General features: G+C 36.8%; 1 long non-coding RNA gene across 1 annotated transcript in view; it reads left to right on the forward strand.

Annotated features, from left to right (window-relative positions):
* Positions 1-22454, forward strand: part of LOC145662065 (uncharacterized) — a 57296-nt gene that overhangs the window by 33764 nt on the left and 1078 nt on the right. The gene's annotated exons all lie outside the window — the stretch shown is intronic.

Raw genomic sequence — 22454 nt, forward strand, 5'->3', positions numbered from 1 at the left:
TAAATGACTGTACGTAAGTCTTTTTTGAGTTTGAACATAGGATTGTACATGGCTGTGAATTTTGCATTATTATTGAAGTGCTGCAACTAAGTTATTGCAAAAGGTATGATAAATTCTTACAGTAATATTGTCACATATTGATTTACTCTGTATGAAAACTAAAATAGTTTAACATATGGTTACCCTCCTTTGTGCCAATAATTTTAAAATTAACTCTTGTGCCACTTTTCAACACTTGGCTTTGCAGTAGCTTTCCAAAGAATTAGCAGGAAGTCCAAACTTACACCCTGCAGATAAATACATTTCTCTGGACAGTTTCACTGCTCCAAACTAAAATTTGAAAAGTGTAGTATTTTTAATTTTATTATTATTGGCACAAAGGAGATCAACCATATTTTAAGCTATTTTTGTTTTCATACAGAGAAAAACAATATGTGGCAACATTACAGTAAGAATGTATCATGCATTTCTCAGTATGTTGCAGCAAGAATGTAAATACAATCGGGTCTGTCTTCAGAAAGGACGTGCTTTTAGCCACAAATTACACTGCTTCTTTTCGCTGTCTTTCATGCAGAATCCTGGTTTTGTTTTGATACATGAAATACCTGAAACAAAAATCCAAAAATATTTAAAATGTTACATTTTAAAATATTTAACATTTTTTAGATTAAATGGACAAAATCTGTTCGGTCAGGTATGGACTTTTGGGTTTCTGGTAGAAAAATGATGAATTAAAAAAAAGTGTTTGTTGATGCTGAACAACTCGAAATGTATTACTATGCAAAAGTAAGTGGGTACCCACTGGCGTTCGAGGTACCATGGGGTACCTAATATGTCTGCATTTTTAGATATGTGGAAATATATGTCTCTAAAATGTAAAGAACTGATATCTGTTTAGTACAGAAAACCGCAACTCGGTAAGCCTTATGGATACCGAGGTATGGGAAAATAAAGGACAACACCATAGAAGTGTGAGTTTTGCGTACTAGATTGTGCAGTTTCGAAAACGTAATTACTGAGGGCTGTCAACAACCTCAAAAGTAGTTTCAATTCAATACACTACACACACGTCCTTATGGGGGTTTTCGGGTACTATGGCATTCGCAGACCTCCCATTTCTAAACATTCTAAAATATATCTTAATAAACTTATAAAGAACGTTACATGTGTGTGTTTACCGAAACCGCAAGTCGGTATGTTTAACAGTTACCGAAATATGGTGAAATAAATAGGAACACCATAGGTATGTGGGGATTCCATACTTGACAGTAGTTTAGAAAATTAATGAAAATATGACTAATGGCTATCAAGATATTGTCAAATAAAGGGAGGACCCACACAGTTATGGGGTTTTCGTGTTAGGTGGTGAAATTTCCGAAATCGATCATGAAATCTGAATAAGCACCAGTAGCAATTTCATCCTAAAGTAACTGGGTATTTCCATGGGGTTTTAGAACATCATGGGTCTAAAAAGATTAAGTTTTAAAAGCTTTGGAAAATATAATTTGACATTTGTAAAGAGTATTAGAAAAGAGAATAGAGTTACCCAAAACTTCCAGCCAGTACATCTTACAGCTAGAGAGACACCGTGAAATAAAAGAGTATTAGATCTTGAAATTTCATAAAACAACTTTTGATCTTAATAAAAGTTAAATAAGATGGTACTTATATGGGTTAAGTGAGTACCTCACACTCGTCAGGGCAATTCCGATCGAAAGATTAATTCAGCTCGAAGTTTTCTTCGGGTAAATCCAAGCGTGATAATTCCTAGCGTACAAAAAGAATGAAAATTCTTTGTCAATATCTAATATAGCAACCGAGATATAAGTAATTATGTATTTTACGAGGTCGTAAAAATGGAGACCCACATGGATTTGTACTGTTGAGTCTTTGCTGTAAGAAGAAGAAATTTCAGAAAACTACCGTATACACCTTAATAGACAATTAAATGGGTGGAGGCACGGTGGCTTAGTGGTAGAGTGCGTACCTTTGGTGTATTGGGTCCCTGGTTTGATCCGTGTCCAAGTCAGTTTGTAGTCGACATTGTATTCGTGGGTATTCTCGGTGTACTCCTTTCCTCCCACCTTTACACTCCATCAATTCTATCATCAACATTCACTTGCCTTAATTTCATTTTAAAATTAAATGGGCAGTTAAGTGTGATCGTATCTCTGTGGATTAAGAGAATACTCCAGTGTAGTTTCTGCAAAACATACTAGGTACACACCCCACCACTAAGTTACTGTGTCCTCACTGATTTAATTGCATATTAAGGTATATACAGTAGGTTTTTGAATTTCTTTCTTATAGCAAAGACCCAGAAGTACAAATCCTTAAAGATCTCTATTTTTACGTCATAAAATAAATGACTCGTTATATTTTGGTTACTATATTAGATATTCACAGGGAATTTTCACTCTTTTACACAGCTCGATGAACCTTTGGAACTGCCTGAAGAAAACCTAGAACTAATCTTTCCATCGAAATTGTACTGAGGTACTTACTTAACCCATAGAAATACCATCTTATTTAATTTTGTTGGGACCAATAATTTTTCCGAAGTTTCAACATCTCATACTCTTTTATTTCACGGTGTTTCTCTATATGTTAGATGTACTAGCTGCAAGTTTTAGGTAAATACATATTTCTAATACTCTTTACAAATGTCAAGTTATATTTTCAAAAGCTTTTAAAATTTAATCTTGGTAGACTGTAAGATGTTCTAACACCCCATGGAAATATCTAATTACTTGAAGATGGAATTGCTACTGGTGTTTATTAACTTTCCATGACCGGTTTCGGAAATTTTATCATCTAATACGAAAATCCCATACCTGTATTGGTCCTCTCTTTATTTGACAATATCTTGATAGCCGTTAGTCATATTTGAATTCATTTTCCAAATTGTACCTTCAAGTATGCAAGCCCCACATACATATCGTGTCGCTCTTTATTTTCCCATGTCTCGGTATCCGTAAGGCTTACCGAGTTGCAGTTTTCGGTAAACAAATATCAGTTCTTTACATTTTAGACACATGTATTTCCATATATCTAAAATGCAGAAATTAGGTACCGCATAGTACCCCTCTACCCCATTGGGGTACCCACTTACTTTTGCATACCAGGGTAAAAACACCAGTGGTCGTTACTTTAAGGTTGAAAACATACTCTTTTGTCTCTTCTGTGAGCACCGTGAATCGGTCGGAGCTGTACCATAGTTGGAAAGAGACACTGATCCTTCCTATATATGACCATGTAGTCAGAATTCAAAATCGAATAGCCGTTGAAGGAAAAACAATATTTTAAAATCCCTTGTATTGCACCGGTAGTAGTCATCTCAAAATCGAAATGTTCCAGTGGTAGTTAGGGTTTTGTACCAGTGTTCGTCACTCAAATAACTTGACATAATTTATTCAGAAACGCACTGTTTATCAGTTTAAAATTAAGAATAGAGTATAAAGTACTAATCTTAATAACTGTGCATCACTTTTGGCACTCAAGAAAGAAAATAAAAAAGTTTTTACATACTTTTTAAAGCAATTTCAGTAAGAAAAATGTTAACTGAATTCAAAAGTTAACTGTATATTATTTTAACGTTAAGAGTACAATATTAATTACTATGTTTAATAACTATAGTGACTTTAAGCACTCAAGAATGAAAATAAACATGTTTGTACATACATTTTTAATACAATTTGAGAAACAAAATAAGTTAACCGAATTCAAAACTTAATTATATATCACCTTAAGATTAAGAATGGACAATAAAATACTGAGGTTAATAATAATGCATTAGTGAAGAATGAAAACAAAAATGTTTTTAACTACCTATATTGTATTTACATGTTGTTATTTCTCATTAACATGCTTTTTGATAACGCACGATATGGGCTAGGGGTACGCACGAGAAATGATTTGAGACTGTCACCTCTCGCAAAGGTGTCGCGAAAGTTGTCTCGTCTCGAAAACTGTATCTGTTTCTATTGGAAGAGCTATGTCTCGTCTCGAATTTCGTAACAAAAATTCGTTACACATGCAGTTTTGTGTAAAAAGTGAAATGTATAAATACAGGAGAGAAAACATTGCAGACAAACATTATGTTAGTATATTGAACATACTTTTTTGTATGTGGTGCAAAATATCTTCATCTATGGGGTTACTTTGCACCAAAGTTTATATGAAATGAAATCTTTGAGTTTTACGTTCCACGATTTTGCCGGGTATGCTAAAGGAGACTATAATCATGAGAATGAATGAAATAGTAGAAGGAAAACTGTGAGAGAAAACGGGAAAACCCCGAGAAAACCACACACAGTGTTTGTCCAACACAAAGCCCATTTGGCACGTGCTGGGATCGATCCAGGAACTCCACGCAGGAGAGGTGAACGCTCCATCACTGAGCTACCACGTCCCCAAAAACACAACCTCAGAATATACTTCATATAGAGTAGAAATGAAATGAAATCTTTGAGTTTTACGTCCCACGATTATGCCGGTTAGGCTAAAGGAGACGGTGATGATGAGTAATGAATGAAATGGTGGAATGAAGAAAGTGGGAGGAAACGGGACAACCCCGAGAAAACCCACGCACACGGTGTTTGTCCACCACAAAGTTCACTTGGCGGGGATTGGGATCGAACCCAGGACCCCAAGCACCAGAGGTGAACGCTCCACCACTGAGCTACCGCGACCCCTCATATAGAGTAGAAGTAACAAGATGTAAAAAAAAAAAAAAAATTGGCCCGTCTGGAGGACATGTAAGCTAAACACCAATACAATTGTTACAGATTTATTTACTTGCACTGTTTAGGCTGAACATCGCAACACCAATATCATTATGTCACATCCTTTCAAAAGTATGCTAACTGCAACGTAGACCTGCTTTGCTTCGTAATGTCCAAATAGTTGATTACTGTGCTCGAAAGCAGGCAAGTAGCATACAAATTTATGATGTTGAAGTCGTTATTTTTCACAGCTATGGAGAAAAGACATGAAAACGAAAAATAAAAATAAATTTTTGTTTTACTTCCTACGGTTATGCTATGTATGCTGACAGTCACAAATGAGTATTGAAAATTGATGATCTTGGAATACGATTTGGTGGAATAATGAGGGGGGGGGAAATAGACATTGATTAAATATAAAATTGAAAAGAAATAAGGGCCTGACGCTCAAATATTTATCTATCTGGCAGCCATCTTGATCCCTCTAAAATATCATGAAGTACTTGATTGATTCTAAACCCAATAATAGTAATAGTAATTATAACAATAAACACAGAATATACCTAGATATAATTTACGCACCTTGAAGTGTAGAAATTAATGATTGCAATCCTCAGCATTCCAATAGTTCTTTGGTTTCTCCAAATGAAGATTCGGACATCGGTTTTCTTCTCAAGCAATAATGGGGTACAATAATCAGTTGCAGTCCAAAGCCAAGTCACTAAGTTAAGCATGAATATAAAAGATTTTGTGTTAAATATTTCAATGTAAATTTCATGAAATAGAATTCATTAGTTAGTTACATACAAACTCTTACGCATGTAAGTCAGAATCTACTTGTAATAACTTGTAAATTTAAACAAACTAAATTATACTACAGTTATAGGGACATCAAACATATATTCCATAAGATATATAGGGTGTCTCAAAAGTCCCCTGACATTAAGTAACTCGATTATTATCAGAGTTACAACAAAATGTAATTGGGAAACCGTCTCCAAATATGATGTTTCCAATGTAAGTTGAAGGAATTTTCAAAATCGGATGAGCCGTTTGGCTGTACACTCTTTATGCGTCCAATGTTAAATGAAAATGCAACGTTGCCATTTACCTGGACCCACAACATAAGTGAATGAAGTTACTGATTTTTACGCTAACATGTCGATGGCTAGCCCCCATTTCAAACAGTAACTTCATTCACATATGTTGTGGGTCCAGGTAAATGGTAACATTGCATTTTCATTCCACATTGGGCGCATAAAGAGTACAGCCCAAACGGCTCCTCCGATTTAAAAAGTGTTCACTTTAGAATGAAAACAACATATTTAGAAATGGTTTTTCCTCTTACGTTTTGTTGTAACGTCAGAGGACTTTCGAAACACCCTGTATACATCATACGAAGTTCCTTTCTAAATTCTACACGGGTGTAGTTTAATTGAATGTGAGATGGGTGATACACATTAGGCCGTTTGGAAATACTCTCACAGACGGCCGCCATTTTGGATTAAATTTGTTTGTTATAAACTGGTGGGTAATGTGATATATATATATGGCCACAGGCTAGAATTTTCTCAGTATGTCAAATATGCAATCAGATTCCATGGAGCTTAATTTGGTGAAAAGTTATTGCCAATTGAACGTTGTATTTACCTCTTTCTTCTAGATGTAGAACCATACCGTTAGCACGTGAGGAATGCATCGAAATATTCAAACTGTGGAGCGGGAGGAGTGCCTGTACAGTGGTTACCGATTGCAAACAGAATCATCCACAATGTGACTGTGTTACATGTTGCAGTGTCACAGTAATTAACTAAATTTGAGGAGACGGGCACATTCGTGAACATACGTCGTAGCGGACGATCGTAGAGAGCTACAGATGAAGCAACGCCTACGGCAGTGCTGACTTCTTTCTCGATGTGGCCCCAGAGGAGCACACGTCATTTATTAATGCAATGTGGGTTGAGTCATAGGGTCTGCGCGTGTATAAGTGCATCCGTACAAGGTGCAAATGAAGCAACATCTCCACGAGAACGATGTTGATCGCCAAGTGCAGTGAGTAATTATGGTTAACATTTTTATGCAAATACTCTTTTCAGATGAAGCTGACCTCTACGTAAATGGGAAGGTTAATAGGCAGAACATGCACAATTGGTCACCTGACAACCCCGCGTGCAAGACCCCTCCAACATGACCAGCGCAAAGAAAATTAATTATGTTGTTGGCAGACAAATGAGGAATACGTCTAATCAGTCACTTTTTCATTCCATAAAATTAACTGCGGAATAATACCTCACGCTCGTACAGGGATAGATATTGCGAGCTGCGATGCCCGAGGATGGTACATTCTCGCAGTTTTTTCAACACCATGGCGCTTTCTTCATTATGGATTCGTATTGCGTCACTACTTGAACAATTTTCTAGAACATGGGTTGATCGACGAGAGGCAGTTGAATGGCTGCTCGATCACCGGACCTAACGCTGTTCAATTTCTAGCTAAGTGGAAAAGTTAAGGCTATGGTTTGTGCAGTAAATATTCATAATTTTTATCATCTAGAACAAAGTATCGCCATCGTCTGTGCACAAATTTGACCCTATATCCTACTTTGTGTCCACAGCAATTGGAAGAAGCTTCTGCAAATGTTTATTGCTCAGTAGGAACATGTAGAACATATACTATAACCAGGGGTAAAAGTGGACCTGAAAAGGTGGGGGGACGGTAGGTAGCGGCATCACTCCACGCCGTTCCTCCTGCCTATCTCTGCCCATTGTACCATTTTAGGATCTGGGGGACGTCCTACATATTTTTCGAGGTGGGGAACTGCGTCCCCCGCGTTCCCCCTCGCTTTTACCTCTGACTATAACAGGGAAATGTGTTCGAAGTGGGAAAAATCAGAGGCGGTGTGTTTTATTACGATTTTGACTCGACATATCGGCTATCTAAATGTTCAAATGCAGTGAGGTGTGAAGCCTACAAGATTGCATTTCTATTTACATAATGTCTGAAAACCACTGGAAAGCTTCTTTTAGTTACGGAGAAAAAACGGAGAGACTGATCCATCCATCGTGAACAACTTTCTGGAAAAAAATAAATAAAAATAGCCCTTACCTTGTATCAGAGAATTATACACGAAAGTGCTCAAAAACCGACTTTCAATATTAACAATTTCCAGCGGGAAAACTCCTGGACCACACACTCGAATGAGGGGTATTTCAAACTCCCGTAAGATCTGCCCCCACAGCAATCCCCTAAATCCGCCCATGCTCAAAATACGACGCTTATAAGAATTCAGACAAGACGACACATACATACATACGAAAGAAACAATTCAATACGGCACATCAAAATATAAACTAGATGAACTTCTTTGAAAACACCTCATTTTACAAACAAAAGGTAGAAAAAGGTAAAAATGTCAGTATTGTCAACTTAGAATCTACATAAGAAATAAAATCTTTTTATGTGCAAAGCTATTCGTCAATACGTATAAAAAAGGGATTTATTAATGGTATTTAGCATTTATTCTTCCGTGAAGGTTTATTTTGATCACTAAAAAACCAGAAACGGTATGTCTCTATCACTGGAAAAAAAAAAAAAAAAGAAGGGTATGACATACCACTACATATAGTCTCACTTGGTTCACTGCCAATAACATTTCACCAGAATAAGTTACATGATATCTGATTGCATATTTGACATCCTCAGAACATTTTAGTGCATGGCCATGTATCACACTACCCACTTATCGTCCGTATTACAATTTCGAATCTAAGATGGCGACCGTCCGCGTGATGTAATCCGAAAGTATCCCTCTGGGCCTAATGTGTATCTCTTATCTCGCAATCAATGTAACTACATCCCTGTAGTTTTCAGAAAGGATGACAAGGGACTTCTGATGCATCCTGTATATAATAGTTGTATCAATAATGACGGGTATACCGGCTAGGCTAAAGGAGACGCTGATGATGATATAATGAATGAAATGGTGGAATGAAGAAAGTGGGAGGAAACGGGAGAACCCCGAGAAAACCCACTCACACGGTGTTTGTCCACCACAAAGTTTACTTGGCGCGAGCTGGGATCAAACCAAAGACCCCAAACACCAGAGGTGAACGCTCTACCACTGAGCCATCGAGGCCCGACAGGAATATTTGTTGAAGTCTACTGTCTTCTTCAGTACCAAGGTTACACAAAAATGAGCCTATGGTTTTGATGGAATTCGAACCAACATTATATGTATACTCTCTCAGCGAGAATCAAAGCTGGCACCAAGTTTACATATGCGCGCGCATTGTATTTTACTTATATAGCTCACAGAGCTATGGGCGAGCAAGCAAGGCACGTGCCCCGGGCGTGTGGTTGGAGGGGCTACTAAAAGAGAGGTTATATATTAGTACTTTTCCATTTTGGTGTTTAATACTTTTCATCAGAGTGCGAAATCATGAAATCAAAGTGGGGGAGACTGAAGGACTGAAGAGAGCGAGAGAGAGGGGAAAAAAAAGCTGCGCAGTCTTACACTTCAAAGAATTGTAGTGAAATGAGGTCAGAATTCAAGATGACATTCGGATGCTTGGCACGAAGAAAAACATTGCAAGCAATTTTGAAAAAAAAAAAAGAAAGAAAAAAACTTAAATAATGTGATATATTTTGTAGGCTTTGGATATGTATGTTTTAGTTGGCATCAACAATTATTGGTGTGTTTTGTCACAATTGACAGTTTAGCGAGAGACTAGGCTAACTGACAATTTTAACTTTCTGAAAGAAAAGGAAACAAATGAAAACAGCACGTTTCAAAGGATACGACTGATATTCATAGTTTGGTTTAGTATACAACAGGGGTGGATCCAGGATTGACTACTGGGGGGCGGTGGGTTGTAATGCCACTACTTACAAGATAGAGCTACTTTTAAGAGATTCAACTCTGGGTGGGTTTTATTTTATATTAAAATACACAAAGTTTCCTCTTCTTGGGGGAGATAGACCCTCCCTGGATCCGCCCCTGTCTCAGGACAAGCCACACAGACAAGTGGTTGAGGCAAAGGTCAATTAATGACATTAGTATGCTGTTCCGTCAAAATCTCAATCTTGACCTGGATGTAAGTTAGCCTGGTCTCTCACTGAACCCCTCAATTGAATGTTTAATATGTAAATTAGGCACTTCTACATCACAAACAGTAAATATAACCTACCTTATTCTACGTTTTTAAATGCATTTCTACAACTGATTGTAACTTTAAAGGTTCTCGTGAAGATTAGCTGGCGGAGGTTACCTAACATAGCCATGAGTTATCAAATTAACAGTTGTGCTTCGTGGGTGATGATAATGATCCTGAGGTTAGATGTTAAATTGGACTCGAGAGCGGAACAAGGGCTGATCTTATTCGTGTCTCAGACGGGGGGCATGGAATGGAACGAATATGAAAATAAGGTTGCTGTAATAGTTTTTCATAGGGTTTGTAAGATTTTCGAAACACTTGGCATTTTTTTTATCAAGACTTGACATTTTTTTAAGATAAAAATCAAGACTTGGCAATTTCAAGTTTCATCCCCCTCCCAATCTTGTAATGCTCGCTACGCCGCTGTAAGCAATGCATATTTTCGACAATATTCGTTGTTCATCTGTTTCCACTGGGTTCCAACGTGGTGAGCTGCATATGGGGCTTTTAATAGTGTTATTATAATGAGAAAGAATTGTAAATTATGTTGATGTTCCTAAAAGAGGGAAATTGAAAGAGAAATTAAATTAAAAATAAATAAGGGAGAGAAAAGTAATTACTTGAAAATAAAAATAAAGTCTTTGAGTTTAATGTCCCACTATTATGCTGTTAGGCTAAGGGAGTCGGTGATTAAAGCAAGTTAATGATTATGGAATATTTGGTGAAATGAGAAAGTGGGAGGAAACCAAGTCCCCGAGAAAACCTACGAGCACGTATATGAAAATGAAGTAAAACATACACTGGACTATGCTTTCTTTGTCTAGCAGAGTCATAGTTTGGAATCGAAAATGTGTTTTGAATCCTTGTATTTAGAGATTAAGAGTGTAAGTAACGAAATCACTTAATACATCCATTAAGATTTCGGAAAGCGAAATCTAAATTTAGGTAAGCTAACTCCATGTACTAACTGCTTGCATCCGCTTCGTACATTGTTCGAAGGGTCACGAAGCAAATCACCTCATTTAGTCTACACATACCTAGTACTAGCGTTAATTACCTGCTTCGTTGGGTGAAAATAAGAAAACCAGTAATACATGTATGTTACGTTAGTCAGTCACTTTTTTTACTATTACGAAACGCTCTCTCATATCGGTTATTTTCGATCATTTGTAAGATCCGTCTCCCCTCTTTCCCTCCCCAAGTTGCTTGGCTGAATTTTGATTTAAATAGTATCGGAAGTGTCACTGTCCATTTCTGCGCCCCCGAAAACAATGGATTTAGATTAGGATCAGTTCACTTAACTTAGTAAGCCTACAGCTTTGGCGCGGCTCGACTTGTTGGAAAGCAATCCAAAATCTAAACAAATATATCGATGTCATTGGGGTTTACTAAAGTGTGTCGTAAGTCAAGAAGATTGAGAATCACTGCCTCGATTATTCACTTCAATTAATCATCAAACTCCTTTAACCTGAAGTATATAATCGTGGAATGTTCAATTAAAATTATAATTTTATGGCATCTAGAAAATGCACATATCGTACATTACGTTACATTACCATTCAATCGCAATAGGTTATTACAGACATGTGGTTGGCTTGAAGCTTAGCGTCCTATTCAGCGCCAAGACTGTGTACTACCTACACCTACAGCATAATATGGAATCCTACTCGCATGATCTTCGATCAAGATTTGAATCAACGGGAGGATGAAGATTTTCCCTCTCGTCAAGAAATTTCCCCAACTCGCCAAAGAATTTCTCCCTTGCCGGGAAAATATGTTCCCTCATTTCATATTTTACATATTATATACTATATATTATATCTTGCATCACTGAGAAATAAAAGGCTTGGATTGTATATCTGAAAAGTCGCCCCCTCCCCGCAGGCACGTAGCCACGATTTCGCAATACGGGAGGTCTGTGACGAAATACTGTGGTTATCACACCAGGGGTTCGATCAATCTGAACTATTTTACTGACAACATATCCATATTGATTTGTTAGGACAATAAAATGAGGATATGTTAGTAAGTATTTTAATTAAAGAATTATGAAGAAATCTTGCGTAAAAGAATAGAAAAAAGTATTGACAAAGACATAGTCTTCCAAGGTCATTCGAACTCGGTTCTTCTCGTCTTCTTTCTATTTCTCTTATCTTAGTTCAATGCCGTCAAGGATAGCAACGAGATCTCTTTCTGGAGTAAAGACATCCTATAAAATGGATTAGTGTTGCCGCGAAATTCAAAATGGTTCATATTATTGGTAATTCTGGGCATTGCTTAAGTTCTGACAGGCTATCTGAAAGAACCGGTTTATCGATCGTCATTTGTAGTCCATAGGGTTACTGGCGCAAGTCCCGGGGGGACGAGGACAGGTCCACTCCAATCTTAGAACTGGTGGGGGGGGGACTTTCCCCTCAATAATCCGATTTGAAATGCGTTTTTTGGAGAGAAATGTGATGATTTGTGTCCGATTGCCACAAAGGAAAGTAAGATGAAATTGATGTCCCCACCCCAGAATAAGCCTTAAATCTGCCCACCTCACAATTTTGAAGACAACTCTGCTCCCCTGATCCTCCGCAGCATTGTTTTTCAACTTCATAATTTGAACATCCTTAAAAAAATTATGAGAACTGTCTTACCCGTCCCTCCCAATGTTGAAGACAGATTTGCGCCGCTGCATACGGTTAACATGGAGCTAGATGGAATTCGGAATGTTCCGTTATAATAATATCCAATTTCAACTTGATCCGCCCCCCCCCCTCCCGTTTCCTCCACACAAAGCTCCTCGTAAGAAAGAGTAACCAAAACGCTTATTGTAGCTTTATATTTTTGAGGCTGATTCATCTGTTTCTTTCTGTTTCATCTTTCCTTAATATTTTTCATTTCTGGATCCGAAGGGGGGGGGTCTGGACCCACCCCTTGGCTACGTGCCTGCTTCCCGTAAAAAGCTTCATTCGAACCCTGAATCAAACAACTCCATCTGTAAAGCAGTGCTGAGTTGATTTTAATATCCTTTTCTGCAACGAGGCTGTATGAGACGTGGACTTACTGATTAACATGGACTCCGAACCACTCCCGCCGGGAATCGAACGCGGGTTTCCCACACCAAAGGCGCGTACGCTAACCGCTTAGCCATGAAGGAGCTCATATCTATAGCAGTGTAAGCAACAACAACAACAACAAAAAGAAACACACATACATACTAGAACAACAACAACAACAACAACAACAAAAAGAAACTCACATACATATTAGAAGTTTGCGCAATTGGGGATCAAAACATTCTCAATGAAGTATGAGAAATAGTAAACGGTAATCAAAGTGGGCTTCTGCTTATTCTTTACTTCGTTAATACTTAATTCCTTCTAGAAATAGTGAAACAATACTATGAAGACACAGTACTTAAACATAATCGAAAGAATAAGACAAGGAAACAGAGTAATTTCCGACTAATTAAACTAGTCATATATACTATACCTAACTGTTACATTGTATTTCTTACCATATTACGAAAGCGATATAACTTTTTTACCAGCCATAGAAGCTGGACGCAATCCAATACTGCAATTTAGACGCTGTAACGAAAGCTGCAAGTCAAACGCCTGACACTCAACTGTGTAATAGCTGTTTCAAGCGGCCTACAACTTATGACCTTGAAACTATGTGCTAGTAACCAAATTAATGCCAAGGTACGATACAAACACCCCAACTTGCCACAATGACGTCAACACAAGGAAAAAAAGAAAAACATCTAATTTTTGGTTCGAAAATTATGAAACAATAATAATAATAATGTAATTCTCAGGAACTCAAACATTAGTTAACTAGAGAACATAACAAGCAAAACAAAACAAAACAAAACAAAACAAAAAGAATCTTAAACGTGAGCTCTCCCTGACTGCTGTTTTTAAATTTCAGTGAGGCTGTAAAATATGTTTTGTTTTATTGTTAAAAAGCAAAAAGAAAAAGAAAAATAAAGAAAGAAAGGAAATAAATTTTGTTGCAAATATCCTAGTAAAAATAGGTTTCCTAGACACAAGTGGCTCCGCGTAGCGTAGTTGCTAACGCTCTCGCCTTCGGTACGAGCGGACCCAGGTTCGATTCCGGTAGGGGCACTCGGTCGAAAAAGTATCAAAAGCTTTTAAGTCCAGACATCCTGAATGAGGCTTTCTTGGGTTTTCCTCATTTCATACCAGGCAAATGCCGGGTAGTACCCAACATATAGGTCCCAGACCGTTTGCTTCCTTCCCTTTCCCCGGATAGTGTGCTCACCGAGGGACGTCATAACTCACATGTGACGGGCTAACAAGGTCATTGATGCCGAAAGCCCAGAAATCTAAATCCTAAATCTTCACTACACAAGAAAATGTTCGGGCTGAAAACGGTTTCTTAGCAATTATGTTAAGCAGTCCTGTAGTAAATCTCCATCAAGTAATAAACCGTCACATATAAAAAGGAAAGAATAAACACATAACATTCATTTTGCGTACCTTGAAATGTAAAAAGTTACAAAACATTAATATTCAAAGATTTCTCAAAATTCAGATTAACCCATTTCTTTCTCCTCAACCATTAACGAGTTACAATAGTAAGAATTGTGGTCATAAATCACATTACTTGTTTAGTACTATATTAAAGCAAGTTATACTAAAGGAATATATAATTAATGGAATATTTAACTAAAGTGATAATTTACTATTGCACTTACCCAGGCTTTTCTTTCCTTCCGCTCTTATTTTCCGTTTGTAAACAACCTCGTTTATAAACCAGCTCGCAAGCATACGACAGTTGTTTCATGACGTCATCTATGGTGCAAGAAAGAGGTGTCTATAGGCGGTCAGGACCTCACACACAGATGGACGTATATAACATATAGCTGAAGTATTTAACATACGTATACGTATATAAAATACGGAAGATTGTTAGATATCAGACATCCTGCAGCGACATGATATAACATCCAAGCGCGTTAAAGGCAGTAGCTGTGTAGCATATGGATAAAGTACGCTCCGTACAGATTTCCTTAGTAAACATAACGAATCCTTGTATTTGTACAATATACCGCTGTCCGGATAATGGATTTTTCTCAGTGTAGTATCGAGTAAAAGCATCACTGCTTCTTTCATGTTAAATTACATTATTACGCGTATGCGACTAAGAAATAGTTCCAATTTACAACGTTTTTATATGAAAACTTGCTACTTCCACGGGATCCCCCACCCCAAGTACAATACAAAACATTTTGCTACTTAATTTCTCATCTAAATCTTGCAAATTTTTACTAGTCCTGGCCCCACAACCCGGAATTTAATCCTTAAACTTAAACGTTAAATTGAATTGAATTGAATTGAAAATGCCTTTATTCATGAGGCGAGGTTCAGCCGTAGGTTGCTCTACCACCTAACCTCAACAAAAGTACAATCAGAAATGACACATGGGAATATATACAAAGATATTATACACGTACATATATAACGATAATAAACATATAACGTTTAGTTAACTACAAACTAATATGATATATACATATATTGAAGAAAACCAGTATGAAGTAAGAATATAATAGTTGTTCAGATACAATAGGCCTAATACTTGTCCTCTATATTACAATATATGCATACAAAATTGGTTTATTTGCTGCAGGCTAAGGCGTAGGTGTTCAAGCTAAGTTTCTGTTGATGTAAAAGATGATCCTTTACCCTACGTTTGAAGGTTAAGAATCGTTTGCACTCGATTATATCGGAAGGTAATGAATTCCAGGCTCTCACAGCTGAAATAGAGAATGATTTCGCTGCTTTTGTTAATGTATGCCGCGGGATGTCAAATGTACGGGAACGTTTTGTTTCGTATGGATGGATTTCATTTCGGAACGTCAGCTTACTTTTAAGATATGGGGGGCCATTATTGTGTATGACCTTATGTATCTGGCAGTACAGATGCAACAAACGCCTCCTTGACATAGTTAGAATGTTGTTTTGATTTAGTAAGGGAAGTATATGTTCACATTTTCGCGTGTTATAGATAAATCTCATGCAGGCATTTTGAACTTTTTGGATTGATATTGCTAAGGATTTAGTAATGGCTGGTCCATATACAGAATCACAATAGTCGAACAGTGGAAAAATAAGCGTGTTCACTAAATACAGTTTTGTGTTCTGATTTAGAAAATCATTATATTTGTATAATAATCGCAGAATTGATATTGATTTATTAGATACAGTAGATATATGTCGCTTCCAGTTTAACTCACCATCTAGTATTAATCCGAGATTTTTTACTGAAGGTGAGTAATCTAACGGCGTGTCTCGAATGGTCCTAAGATTTTCTCTTGTTCCCATGACTGTAAATGTGCATTTACTTGCGTTTATTTTCAAGGAATTGGACAAGCACCAATCACTAAATATTTCTAAGTCCTCGTTGATGAGGGCTGCACTTTGTAAGGCGTGCTCTGGAGACGTGGCTAAGCAGAGTTGTGTATCATCCGCGTACAGATGTATTCTAGAGTGTAGCTTTGGTACATCTGCTGTATATAGACAAAATAGCAGAGGTCCTAATATTGATCCCTGTGGCACTCCTCTTTGAAGACTGATCCGGTTTGATACTGCAAGTTTAGGATCTCTTAGTACCACTCTCTGTTGCCTATCTGAAAGATATGACCTGAACCACTGGATTGTGTTGGTGGAAAAGTTAAAGTATTTCATTTTAGCTAAGAGTAAGTCGTGATGAACTGAATCAAATGCTTTAGTAAGATCTAATAATACCAGGAATGATATCTGGTTGTTATCTAATGCTCGAAAAATGTCGTCAGTGATATGAAGTAGGGCTGTGGCAGTGCTATGTGAATTGCGAAAGCCTGATTGGTGTAGGGGTAAGATATTATTATTAATGACGTAATCATTGAGCTGGTTATGCACAAGTTTCTCCATAACTTTGGACAATATTGGTAATAGGCTAATAGGCCTAAGGTCGTTTAGAGATGATACATTTTGCTTTTTCGCTATAAGCATTACAAAAGCTTCTTTCCAGGATAATGGAAAGGAGCATGTGGTTATGGAATAATTTATTATGTGTGTTAATGGTGATATAATGTGTGGTAAAACAAGTCGAAGCATCTTTCCTGTAATGCCTTCGTGTCCAGCTACATTTGAATTTAATTTTTTGATAGCATTCTGAACATCAAAGTTGCTTATATTACGGAGTTCGAATGAATTCATACTTGAACAGAATTTAGTATTATTATATACAGTTAGGCGGTTTTGAACTGCATTCTCGTCGATATTTCTATCATTACAAATTTCACCAAAGTGCGCGTTAATCTCATTGCAGTCTGCAAGATCATCTGGTAATGCTTGGGAATTCTTTCGACTACTAATTCCAAGGGTTCTTAATTTATTCCATACGTCCTTGGAGCTCAGATTATAACTATTGAAAAACTGTGTGAAATATGCTCTTTTCTCTTGTCGTATCACGGCTGTAGTAAAGTTCCGTAGTTGTTTGTATTCATTCCAAAGAACATCAGTTCTTGTCCTTTTGAATTTGAGATATGCACGATTTTTTAATTTTATTAGAAGCTGGACGTTGTCAGTTAACCACGGACTGTTGTTTCTTGTAATCCTCGAAGAGCATATAGGGGCATGTTTATCAAAAATGCTAACTATGGTGTTTTCTAAGAATTCGACTTTCTTACCTACGTCAGGTAGGTTTTCAATTGGTTTCCAATCTATGCGTTCTATATCACTAGTGAATTTGGACTGATCAAAATATTTAAAATTGCGATATGTCTTTATTTTGCTCCTGTCTTTTGTTGGCTTTTCTAATTGCAAACATATATATGCTAAAGAGTGATCTGAAGTACCGATTGGTAGTTTTACTCCACTGGAGTGAATTATATTGATATTACTAGTAATAAATACATCAAGAAGTGTTTCAGTGGTTTCAGTGATGCGTGTTGGTTCGTTTAAGATTTGCGACAGCTGAAAGCTATCAAGTATTGAACATAAATAAGCTGTGTCACGCTTCGAAGGCGTAAGGAAATCACAATTTAGATCTCCTATGATGAGCAGATTATCAGTCATAGAGCCTACATTCGTGATTACTTCTTCGAGCATCGCCAATTTAGTGTATGCAACGCTGGGTGGTCTGTATATGGCACATATGCCTAACCTAACCGAATTTATGGTAATTTTGAGACATACACAGTCAATTTCGTCTTTATGCGAGACATCAACATTAAGCAGTTTCACATTTAAATTACTACGGAAATATACAGCAACTCCTCCTCCTCGCCTGTCCGTCCGATCACTTCTCAACAAACGATAGTTGTTTATTTCAACGGCTGATGAGTTTAGGGCACTATCGAGCCATGATTCAGTTATGACAATAAGATCGTATTTTTCCTCGTTTGCCAAGATTCGCAATTCGTCAATTTTTGGAGCAAGGGAGCGAACATTTGCTTGAGCAATGCTAAGCTTCGTTGATTTTTTATCGGGAGGCCTACGCTGTATAAAAGATTCATTAGTACTGTTTGTGAGAGTTGTATTGGTTCCTACTGTATATGGTGTTCTATTCATAAATTGGAAATCTACTGAGTGTTGCATAAAAATTGAATATAACCTGAGTGCATGGATGACTATGTAAATATATGGAGATATTTAACTTAAGATATTCTATTAGCTTACCTTGACCTGCAGCAACCAAACAACCAATTAAGATACACAAATTTGAACACATTATAAATATTAATCCTATACAAACACTAGAAATATAATTGTCACTATCAAAAGTAGAAAATACGAATTGCAAAAGAATAAACGTATCAATATAGTGGACGGTAATGAGTACAAACTTTGCGGCAAAATATCCGTGCTTACAATTTAGCATGGTTTATGCTTGTTGTGCTGTAGTCCCAAATTGTTAAATACATTTAAAAAATATTTAATTAAAAAATACATAGGCCAGAAACGATTACGAAATATAACAAAATATTATTTTATGAGGTGTGAATTTTTACAATTAAGCTTAGTAAATGATGTTTACACTGATGTTCATGTTATGGATGAGTGTTAAAAACCTATTTCAATCTCTTGAATATCGTTAACAGCACTATAACAATCATAGCATCAGTTTCGCTACATTAACTTACATACCCACTCCGCAGAAGGTTTACATATGTTCTAGTAACATTCAGGAGAGATTTTTTTTTTTTTTTTTTTTTTTGCTATAGTATTATGAATGCAAATTGTATAGAGTTCATGCTCTTTATTTGGAGTAGGTTAGATTAGGTTTTCTTTACCTGTGCATATATTTTTGAAAATGTAATGCTTCTCCTTTAAACTTGGATATGTTCACTTGCTCAGTTACTCATCTAATTAAGGTAATTTAGCTTAACTTTATTCTTCAACATATGAAAGTCTTTGCAACCATTACTTTTTCGGTGAATATTCCACTACAGTTCTTGTTTTACATATCACACCACAATAATTTGGACCCTACTAGAATCAATCGCCTTTAACGGAACTCGGAGCTCTTAATTCAATTCACAACTAATTGTTCCACAGTTAACCTAAGGTTTGCTGTTGACGAGGATTTTGCAATGTATATATGTACTACAACTACACAATAAAATAACAATAACCTACCACCGCTACTGCAAAAGATAAACGCTTTGTTCCTGCTCCTGTTTTTATGATTTGGCTTGCAATAAGCACTTCACAGTTCGTCTCCTACCTCCCAGATCGCTATTACAACTGTGGTATGAAGTATTATGAACATATTCCTTCTTTTCGTAAAAACTTGCTTCAATATGCATTGTGTCATTTCATATCGAGATTCGAGAAGACTGATAAACTTTACTTTAACTCCTTTAAAATATGTTTAGAAGTGTTCATCAAATAGTTAAAATGGAAAAATTCTTTGAATAATTTCTTTTATATTGCATTTTATTCTTAGTGTTTACACATAGAATTAATCGAGATTTTTTTGCAAGCCTTCCATGAAAATTTTAGGGGGCCAAGAAAAATTTGGGGGGACCCGGCCCCCTCTTGCCCCCCCCCCCCCCCGTGGATACGGGCCTGGTTCTGGCTACAGCTCTGACATGATCACAACTAAAAATCAATTTAAATTGTTAATAACCGAACTGAAATATGAGAGTAGTAATAATATGGAAAGTCTAATAGTCCAATAGTATAATGAAAGAGAGTGTACTGTAGTACTTACTTACAACGCAATTCTACTTCTAATAGATGATAAGCCACTTTCAATTATACGTTTGTTCTCGTATTTCTTGGACGATTAAATTCCATTGTCTATTGAAACCTTAATACTATTTGGTGGTCGACTAAGCGCATATCAATATTTAGCAATATTACTTTCTACACAAACAAGATCAAAAAATTTTAGAAACTAAGTAATTCAGAATTGTTTATATATTATTACAAACTTTCACATACTTACTCTAAAACTGATAATCATTTTACACTATACAAGGCGAATCAAAAGAATCTGCACACATTTTTATTTTGAAAGCTAAGAGGATAATGTAAAATCTGTTAAATATAGATATAGTATATTGAACCCGCAACTTGTGAACTACATGATAACCATGGTCGCCAACTTAAATGCAAGCTCGAGATTTCAACCCGAGAAGGACGTCGTTTATCAACTAATGCCGACGCGACCTCAGAAATCCAAAAGTTTAATTGTAGAATCCTGAAAATTTGAAAACCATACCAATGGCACGTTACAGCAAATATTCTATGTAGTGGTCATCTTGTGTAGTGTACACAGAGGATAATGATCGGTTTAGTGTGATCATAAGCTTGCTAAATGCGTTCCTGCACGTGTCTTATATTGCAGGATTTCTCATCATACACCATATGCTTCAGCTGGACCCATAGATAAAAATCAAGAAGTGTAGGGTCAGGTAATTTGGACGTTTATTTCACAGGATCAAATAAAGAAACTCTCCCCTTCCCTTTGAATTCTGCATCAAATCATTGACACACACCAACATCATAGAGAACAGAGACCCCATCGTTTCAAAAATAAGAAGGAAAATTGCGGTATGGGTTCAGAAGGAAAGGAACCCCTTATTCGAGCAGCAGCAGCAGCGTCAGGTACTGTTGCATCGTTAAAGAATATCTGAGAAATATGGATCAATGATCTGAAAATGAAATGAAATCGTTGAGTTTTACGTCCCGCGGTTATGCGGGTTAGGCTAAAGGAGACGGTGATGATGAGTAATGAATGAAATGGTGGAATGAAGAAAGTGGGAGGAAACGGGAGAACCCCGAGAAAACCCACGCACACGGTGTTTGTCCACCACAAAGTTCACTTGGCGGGGGCTGGGATCGAACCCGGGACCCTAAGCACCAGAGGTGACCGCTCTACCACTGAGCCACCGCGGCCCCATCAATGATCTGAGTCTTTCATATACCACACCATGTCGTTAACTTTGCAGGACTATGTTCCCTACTCAGATCGACCCAATTTGAATTGCTGTGGCATCAGTACTGGCAATTATGCCAATTGAACTCCCCATTCAAACATAAATGAGCCTAGTCGCTGAACAGTATTCAAAATATATGTGTTTCTTCGTTCGCCCTCTTGAATGAAAGCTTTCTTAAGTGGCAAAATTTCCTGTAACTCCCAATACAAATATCTTGTTGTATTTAGTTTCTTAGTGTTATACCATGGTTTTGTAACATGCTACTTATCCTGGGTAATAAGTATTACGTACACTGTAGAAAAAAATTGGGTGGATATTTAAGTAACCACTAACCATTCAGACATGCAGCAAAAACTTATGAAAGAACTGGTTAGAAATATAGGGTTAATCTAAATTTCGCTTTCTTCTATGGATACGTTGTAGAAGCATGAAAAACTTGTGAAATTGTAGCAGGAATGGATTTCTGGATCTTTATAATAAATTTAACAGTCTATTTCGAATTTAATATATTCAACTTAAATTCAAGGTGGATTATTGAAAGGAAAATGAAATATAAGATTTCTGAGTTAGTAACGTTAATCTTTTGTGCAGTGATTGTATTTCGTGTTAGTCGTGGATTGGGTAAAGCTAAGTAGTACGTGTGATCATGTAAGAGATTCGAGTTTGCAATAGGAGATATTCATAGTGCAAATCGGGAGAACCGGATGAAACCATGACTACATCTCTAGAGCATGAAGAACATTAAAGAAGATTGTGACAATGATTCATATTACTCTTTTCTGTAGTCAGCTAATGAGGCGCAACTGACTTCAGAAAAGAGTAATATGGATGACCTAAAGAATCATCCTTCTCATTCTTAACAAGAGTCCAGTTCATTCATGGTGAATGACCCAAAAAGGATAATTAGCACTACATTACACTACACTACACTAGTGGTATTTTGCATCCCCAACTTAATAGTATTTTATTGGTTCTATTGTTTTGTTACCTCTCAAAGAACGAATCCGTATCAATAATTATTATGTGGATGTTTTAGGTATTAAGATGCATGTCATAGTACAAATGTTCTTAACTAAAATCGAAACAGCTTTCCAGAATTACAATGTGTTGATGTGCACCATAACTAAGCG

This window comes from Thermobia domestica, chromosome 10 (assembly GCF_964235325.1).
Source record: "Thermobia domestica chromosome 10, izTheDome1.hap1.1, whole genome shotgun sequence".
Taxonomy (NCBI): Eukaryota; Metazoa; Arthropoda; class Insecta; order Zygentoma; family Lepismatidae; genus Thermobia; species Thermobia domestica.